The 8,474-nt window shown below is 40.4% G+C and overlaps 1 long non-coding RNA gene across 1 annotated transcript; it reads left to right on the top strand.

Annotated features, from left to right (window-relative positions):
* Window positions 1–248: 248 nt before the first annotated feature.
* On the top strand, window positions 249–7,875 carry LOC122872113. Its single transcript, XR_006377023.1, has 5 exons — window positions 249–353; window positions 5,670–5,857; window positions 5,950–6,153; window positions 6,729–6,771; window positions 6,944–7,875. It is a non-coding gene; the product is annotated as an uncharacterized LOC122872113 (long non-coding RNA).
* The last annotated feature ends 599 nt before the right edge of the window (window positions 7,876–8,474 follow it).

Genomic DNA, 8,474 nt, shown 5'->3' on the forward strand with positions numbered 1-8,474 from the left:
AGGCAGACAGACAGACCGGTAGGCAGACAGGCAACAAACAGTTAATGGGTAGGTAGGCAGATACAGGTCCAAGTAATAGGTAATGGATTACCGGCTGGCAGTGGTGGAAACAGGGAAGTGAGTCCAAAGAAGCTAAACAAATCTGACATGGAGCCTGCCAAGTGTAAAGTCCAAAATCCAGACACAGTCCAAGGGAGACAAAGAATCCAAACGAACAAACTCACAGAAAGTAATGCTGGGAACTGGGCATGGGAACAAGGTACAATGAAAAATGCACCTAACAGCAACTCACACACATGACATGAAGACACAATGAACAAAGGAAAGGACCTGGACTAAATACCCTAAGTGAGGTGAGTCAACGAGACACAGGTGCAAACAATCAAGGAGGGGGCAACAATCAAAACTGGAGGGAAAGCAAACAAAGACAGGAAGTAAAACCACATGACACACAAGGAGAGGAACACACTACAAAACAAAACAGGAAATGACAAAACCTCAAACTATAACAATTATACAACACAAGGTTGTACAACAAAATTAAGTTAGTAGTCCCTTCATGCTACACACCTACATCCTACAGTTATTTACATATATACATAAATGTATACACCCAGGAAATAATTCAGTGCATTTTTTTGAATTTGCGTCTGGGGGAATGCAAGACAGCAGCAACAAGATATAAGATGTTCGACATCTGTCCATCCATTTTGACTGTGCTTGAGCACCAAGCACCATCGACGTAAACACAGACTACGCCTCCCCTCATCCCTTGCACTTTTTCAGCTTGGAACACGATTCGCCCGTTGAGTGCTTGATCCAGGATGTTGGTAGAGCAGGTCTGTGCAAAGATTATAACTTTAAAAGCAAGTATGACCCAAGTTGTGAGAAATCAAAATTATCCTTAAAAGTTAAAGGAAGATGTCAGTCATGGTTTAATAATAAAATTATCGACACTGACTACTGGTATGAGTTAGGATGTGAACCTGGAATGCCAGTGTTGAAGATAAACAACACCTTTACTTTATTTTTACTTAATGCTCTATATGAACCTCACTCCATTTCCTGCATTGGCACTGCCTTTGAACACAAGTTGTCTTGCAGTACAGCTGTGTATAAATGTTAACTCATATCAGACTGTTTAAGCTGTTACTTTGGCTCTGTATGCAGGTTTTCAGTGTTGCTGCAAACCTTTTCATCCATATGTCAGAATGTTTGTTGAGCACTTAACATGACAAACACTGTCAGTGTAAGGCATATAAATGGAAAGAGAAGCTGGTTAGAGAGCAAGACAGTGACAACAACAAACAGTGGCTGTCCTAAATGCATGGAGGCTGATCAATATGATAAATATTAAGTCCCACTCAATTACATAGCTCAATGTTCACCATATTCGGGAGGTCATGTCATTGTTCTTTCAATGTGCATATATATATATATATATATATATATGCACAATGAAAGAACTCTCATCACAAATACTCTCTTCACACGTGTTACTGTAGAAACCATTTAACCCTTAAATTCTTGCATTTAGAAAAAAAAAAATCTATTTGCTCCAACACTAAATTGTACAATGTTCACACTGAGTGAAATATTCAATCCAGCATGTTTTTTTATGGTTGCACCATTTGACCAATTGGAATTATTTTAGAGGTCACAAGCATTGTTTTATATACATTTCCCCCAAATTCCTCCTGAGTCTAAATTGGAACAACATGTGGCTGTGCAACATGAGTTTGTCAAGCTGGACAAATGTTGAAGAGATTAACTCTAAAGAGATAAATTGAAGGAAAATCCAAGAAAAGTGAAAAATGCTTAAAGGTATGCTTGTTGATTGAAGGCTGAAAACCTAGAAACTGACAATGGACCTCCACCCTGGTCAAAGGCCACATTTTACTCTTTAATGAAAGCTGCCTATTGACCCCACACTAAGGAGTAGCCTCTGTTTTATATGTCACATTTACTTGAATGAAACATTTATATAATTTCTATCTGCTCCTGCAGCGCTGCTCAACACTGAGTTACTGCATCCTGACCTTCTGATTGATGCTCTAAATGCCCTTTGGGATTGCTTAACAATTAAATTAGATTTTATTTATATAGTGCCAATTCATAACAGAAGTTACCTCTTTGCACTTTTCCTACAGAGCCAGTCTAGACTGTACTCTAATAAATAATATTATTTACAGAGACCCAACACATCCCACCATGTGCAAGCATTTGGCGATAATGGCAAGAAAAAGCTTTCTTTAAGAGCAGGAACCTTGGACAGAACGAGACTCAATGGTGGGTGGCCATCTGTTGCTGCCGTGTTAGGTTTTGAGAAAGAAAGAGAGAGAGAGAGAGAGAGAGAGAGAGAGAGAGAGAGAGAGAGAGAGAGAGGTTTAGAGAGAGCAAGGTGGAGAGGGAAAGAGAGAGTTGGAGAGAGAAAGGGAGAGGTTGAGAGAGAGAGAGAGAGAGTTGGGGGTGGGCACAATGCAAATATCACCTAGAATTTTTAAAATAGTAATAATGAAATGGTAGTCGTAACATTAATATTAATAAATTAATAATAATAGGAATGACAGCTATAGAAATAATAATGACAGTATTAGTAACAGAGCCAATAACAACAACTGTAGTAGCAGTTGTCGAGCAGGAACACGGAGGCAGCAAGTAGCCCACAACCACAGATCCAGTCTCTGCAGCTCCGGAGGCAGAAATACCTGCTGAAAGCAACAGAAGGAGAGAGGAGAGAGATGCGAAAGCACAAAACTACGGGAGAGAGAAGATGTAGTAGGTAACATGCAGTAATGGGATAAAAATGCATACAGATGCAGAGGAAGAAGAGGAGAGAGGAAGTCTGTGATCCACCTGCAGGTGGAGTCAGGCACACTCCAGAGCTTGTCCTGTAGCAGAGCTAGATGATGGTATTGAAAGCAGAGCTGAAGTCCTGATCCTGGTAAAGGAATCCAGGTGCTGGAGGATGAAGTGGAGGGCCATGTTGTTTACGGCATCATCTACAGACCTGATGGCTCTGTAGGCAATTTGCAAGGGGTCCAGAAGTGGGTCTGTGATGGCTTTGAGGTGGGGCAGCACAAGGCGCTCAAATTACTTCATTACCAGAGGGCGACAGATCTGTAATTAATGTGTTAACGAGTTAACATAAGTGATGATGGAGGTTTTGAAGCAGAATGGTATGTGGCATGTCTCATAGCAGCATAGCAAATTACTTTCCTTGTCCTTTCTAACAAACAAGAACTTCCTCAGTTATTTGTAATTAGATTTTAGATTTTTAGATTATAGTAGTATATTTATCATTGAAACAGAAAGTATGTCACAAACATTTGTTTTCAAGGTAAGGAAGTTAGCACAAACACATCCACTGCAGTTACAAAGTTTTGCAAAAGTATTTTGCAAGTTTCTGAGTTTTGCAACTAATGGTGCTTTATTGCTTCTTTAAATCTGGTGAAATTTTCTCATTTGTTTGGTGGAGGAATTTTGGATATATGATGCTACGTGGAGAAATCATCTGTTATTTCAGGATAATTGGTGGTTCTATTTCTTCTCCTAGATCCTGCGCCAGAGCAGTTTAATATTGGAACAATTACCGTTTATAATATTGTTGATATATTTATAAAACTGTGAAGCTGTGTGGCATTCCTGTGGCAACTTAAATACGTAATAGTATAATTTTTAGTAATAGAATTATTATCAATATTGTTGACCATAGGTCAGACAACTGTATAATAATACAATACTCAGTTCAATTCAATTTTATTTATATAGCACCAATTCATAACAGAAGTTATCTCATTGCACTTTTCCTATAGAGCAGGTCTAGACCGTGCTCTTTATAATATTAATTACACAGACCCAACAAATCCCATCATGAGCAAGCATTTGGCGATAGTGGCAAGAAAAAACTTCCTTTAAGAGGCATAAACCTTGGATAGAACCAGACTCAATGGTGGCGACTCAATCCACCGCTGCTGTGTTAGGTTTTGAAAGAGAGAGAGAGGCACGGGGGGACACACAATGCAAACCACGTAGAATTTATTAACAATAGGAATGACAGCTATAGGAAACATAATGTCAGTATTAATAACAGAGCCTATAACAATGACTGTAGTAGCAGTTGTCGAGCAGGAACACGGGGGCAGCAGGTGGCCCACAACCACAGATCCAGACTCTGCAGCTCCAGAGGCAGAAATACCTGCTGAAAGTGACAGAAGGAGAGAGGAGAGAAACGAGAAAGCACAAAACTACGGGAGAGAGAAGATGTCATGTTAGTAACATGCAGTAATGGGATAAAAGTGGGATAAAAGCTTTATCAAAGAGGAAAGTCTTAAGCCTACTCTTAAATGTGGAGATGGTATCTGCCTCCCGAACCCAAACTGATTCCACAGGAGAGGAGCTTGATAACTGAAGGCTCTGGCTCCCACTCTACTTTTGGAGACTCTAGGAACCACAAGTAACCCTGCATTCTGGGAGCGCAGTGTTATAGTCGGATAATATGGTATTATGAGATCTTTAAGATATGATGGTGCCAGACCATTATGATAATATTGTCAACAGTATTGATAGATACAGAAAAGGTATCTGCAGCTGCTGCTGCTGCCTTCACTGTGTAATCTGCTCGGTGCAGAAACACCAAACTGAACTGTCTCTCTTACTGACTGATGAAACAATGCCTGCATACGTTTCCTGGAACCAACTTTAGTTTGCGCCAGTGGCTACCACACAAAGTCTGCCAGCTAACTTTGCAATCCAACCCTGAGCACAAAGCAAGTTAACGCTGAGCTGTTAACTGTGTGAAGAGAACAAAAGACAGAACGACCAGCTTCCTCTGATCTCTACAAGCAGACACTGCACAGCAAAAACTTTCCCCGGAACCACAATTCTTTCCAGCTTGGCTGGTAAGAATTGTGCTAACAGCAGCACTAAAGCAACCCCTTTTCCCTCTGGTAACGTAACTTAACTGAGCATAATATTGCTTAACAGTGTACACGACTAAGCACAGGACTGCTTAACTTTTATAATGTAACATTATCTATTGATTTGGTGCTCTGAGGTGTTGTTGTGATGTGTTTGATGTTAGTTATGCTTCACAGAGACAGAGTCTTTGCATGCAACTAACTAACTCTCTTAACTTGGCACTGTTACCTTACAAATCACACACATATACTTCGATTTGGCCTTAAACACAACCACACACGGTGGAGAGGAACTTTGAAGCTCCTGCTTCACATGCTCTCTTGTTTCTGACCATGTGTGTTCATGCTCGTGCATGCGAGACACACGGACGCAGAACAAAGAAACATGCACACATTCTTTCTGTCCACACACACACACACATACACACTCTCTCACACACATGTACATACCCCTTTTGTTCTTTAGTTTAGTGCATTTCAGTTAGTTTTCATCTTTTGTGTTTTGATTTTTGTTTATCTTTTAAATAAACGCTTGTGGATATACATGCTGGTTTCTTTAATGTTGCATAAGAGTGAATATATTGCCAACCTCTTCTATATAGAACTCCAAATCATTCAACCTACTAGCTATTGATGGTCATTTTGGTTATAGTTATTATTTGAATTATTAATCAGAGTTCCAAATTGATAGTTTAGTGTATTTTATGAGACTAAATTAATTAATTGGCTATCAATTTTCTCTTCTTTAAGAGTGGTGACAGTATTGATGTTTGATGGTGTACAGAGATCAACACACCGCCACGAATCCAAGACAAAAGGGTTGTGTCTCCTACAGGAGGAGCTGAAGGATGTAGAATTTTTGTGGCAGCCACATTTGACTACAAGAAAGGGACATTCACATCTCTTATCTGTTACGGACAGAACAACCGGAGACAACGGTGAGGAAACTGAGAGAGTTTATTTATACACAGAGGAAATATGGAATGGATGAGAGTGGTAATGATACCGTCCCTTATTTCGCTGATGGCAGAAGAGTTCGGGAACTGGAGCGACACACATAGGAGACTGGAGACACACGGGAGCTGGGGCTGGAGCGACACACTCAGGAGACTGGAGACAGACGGGAGCCGGGGTTGGAGGGTTGGAGCGACACACTCAGGAGACCGGAGATTTCTGGAGTCGTGATTCGGGGATCGGGGTTCAGAGTGGCGGTAGTCTTGACGTAACGTCGTGGGTGAGTCCGTGGTGTATTGAAGGTTGGAAGCGTAGCTCTGTCCTTCATACGAACGAGACCGGACACTGACTGAGGTGAAGAGTGGGAATTTATGGAGGAGTAGAGTGGCTGATTGCGTTCAGGTGTGTTATGGGAAACAGGTGCTGGGAATTAGTATTCAGGTGAGGGGGTGCGGTGTGGCTGGTGTGTCTGTGACATTATCAATGCTATGCAGATGATATTCAATTGTACACCTTGTGGAATCCTCAAAATGTCAAAAAAACAAACAAAACTACTTTACATAACTGCCCAAACCCGTAAGAATTGGATGGCAGATCATACAGCTTAATGCTGACAAAACACAAGTTCTTATTTCTGCCCCAGTCAGCCTTGTCCTTAAGATAATGGAAAGTCTTGGTTCTTTTTCCTTTTCCTTTAAATCTACCAACCTTTGAAATCTTGATGTCAACAAGTGAAGTGTTTGATTGGTTTGTTTGAGTCCAGCTGGTGAGCATATCTAAGCTCAGGCCAACTGGGTCTCAAACTGAGATGAAGATGATTATTATTTCATTCTGCTTCCATTTCATCTCATTCAGACTAAAGAAGACTGTGCCTTTGAAGTTGTGGCTCCTACATTTTGTAAGTATTTCCCTGATCTGTGGACATTGGACACCATTAAAAAGAACTCTTAGATTTCCCTTTAATTTCTATTGATTTAGTTTTTATTTCTATTATGTTTTACTCCTCTTATGTCTGTATTTTATGTCTGTTGGCATTTTTTGTGTGCGGTGCACTTTGTGACATCTGCCAGGATCAGGAAGTCACCGGGATAACTGAAGGCATCCGAGAGGAGGAAGACACTGCATTCTAAAATGTATCAAATTATTTTTCTCTACAAATGAAACATTCTTACACCCAGTAGTTAAATGGCAATGCTGCCTGTTACCATGCTAGGACCTGAAAGCATTATCTTACAACTTGGGTCTTAATTTTGTAGTTTTGTCTATCATTTCTAAAGTTAATTACAGAGATATGGGAATACAGTGACATTACTAAAAGAAGTCAAGATGGGTCAAGAGACATAAGCAGTGAGTTGATCAGACAGGTTAGAAACAAACCTCCAGGTTAGACAAACTTCTTTGGACGAGATATCAAAGGTGAACAGTAAAATTATTACCCAAACTGTCTGTAAACGTCTGATGTCTGAGTCTTCTCTCCCTTAGGCATTCAAGCAACCCAGCCAGAAGGAGGCCTATGTGCTGTGTTCTCCAGCTTTTGTGTTAGAGAAGGCTGAAAATTAAGCAATGTTTTTAAGAGCCATGCCCAGCGTGAGTTGCAGAAACCTGCATGGATGTTACTCGACTGCTCATGGCGATGTCTAATGGTTGGATTTGTGGATGATGGATAGTGGTGTAGTCAAGTATTGATGATCTATTAAGTGCTCTGCAAGCTATCAAGTGGTCAGTCTCATGCACTCAAAAAACAGACGCATACACACAGGCATAAGAATATCAGAATACTCACTCACACATCATTCATGTTGAATTACAAAGATTCCTCCTTTCTCGGGAAAAACAGTATGTTCAGCTTCAGCCCTTAGAGATGTGATCTCAGAGAGACACAAGGTCAGTGTGGATCTCAGTTGTCTGCAATGTGGCCACTTTAAGACTGCATTAAAAAACATTTTTGTTGTTTGCTTTTTTAAATTTTTGTTACATTATTAAAGGCAAACTGAAATTTTAATTCTCCTCACTTTTTGTGTAACAAAGTACACTGATTAGGATGATAATATAGCACCAGTGTTTCTACCTATTCTGAATGACTACACTCGAAGGCAGAGTAAAAATCCTGTCATCATAGAGAGGGGCGAGATGCAATAAAAGTTCAGATGGGGATAACATTCCTTCCTAGAAGGCATTCATGATGCTGCACTCAGTTGTTCACATGAACCTTCACCATCACACACCTGGCCAGTCACTGTATAACATAAGATTATAAATTCTGTTGGACAGTCTGCCAAGTAAGCATACTGACAACTTAAGCCTCAAGGCTCTGAGTGGGTGTTGACATGCCATCAGTTTGGTGACAAAGTGCCATATTTTCAGAAGCGGATTAATCCACATTTGGTGCTTTGGTGGTAATTTCTGGCAGCAACAGGGTGTATGTGGGATTGAGTCTAAATAAACTACAGAGTGTGTGTTCATACATTGTAGTTTGCAGAACATGTCACCCAGTGCAACAGTTTGGCTCATTGATGTGTTTTTAATAGTTTTTGGACAAAAATGGAGCTTTATGGCACAGATGAATGTGAGCCAGAACCTTCAGTTATCAAGCTCCTCTTC

The sequence above is a fragment of the Siniperca chuatsi genome, linkage group LG24, assembly GCF_020085105.1.
Source record: "Siniperca chuatsi isolate FFG_IHB_CAS linkage group LG24, ASM2008510v1, whole genome shotgun sequence".
Lineage (NCBI taxonomy): Eukaryota > Metazoa > Chordata > Actinopteri > Centrarchiformes > Sinipercidae > Siniperca > Siniperca chuatsi.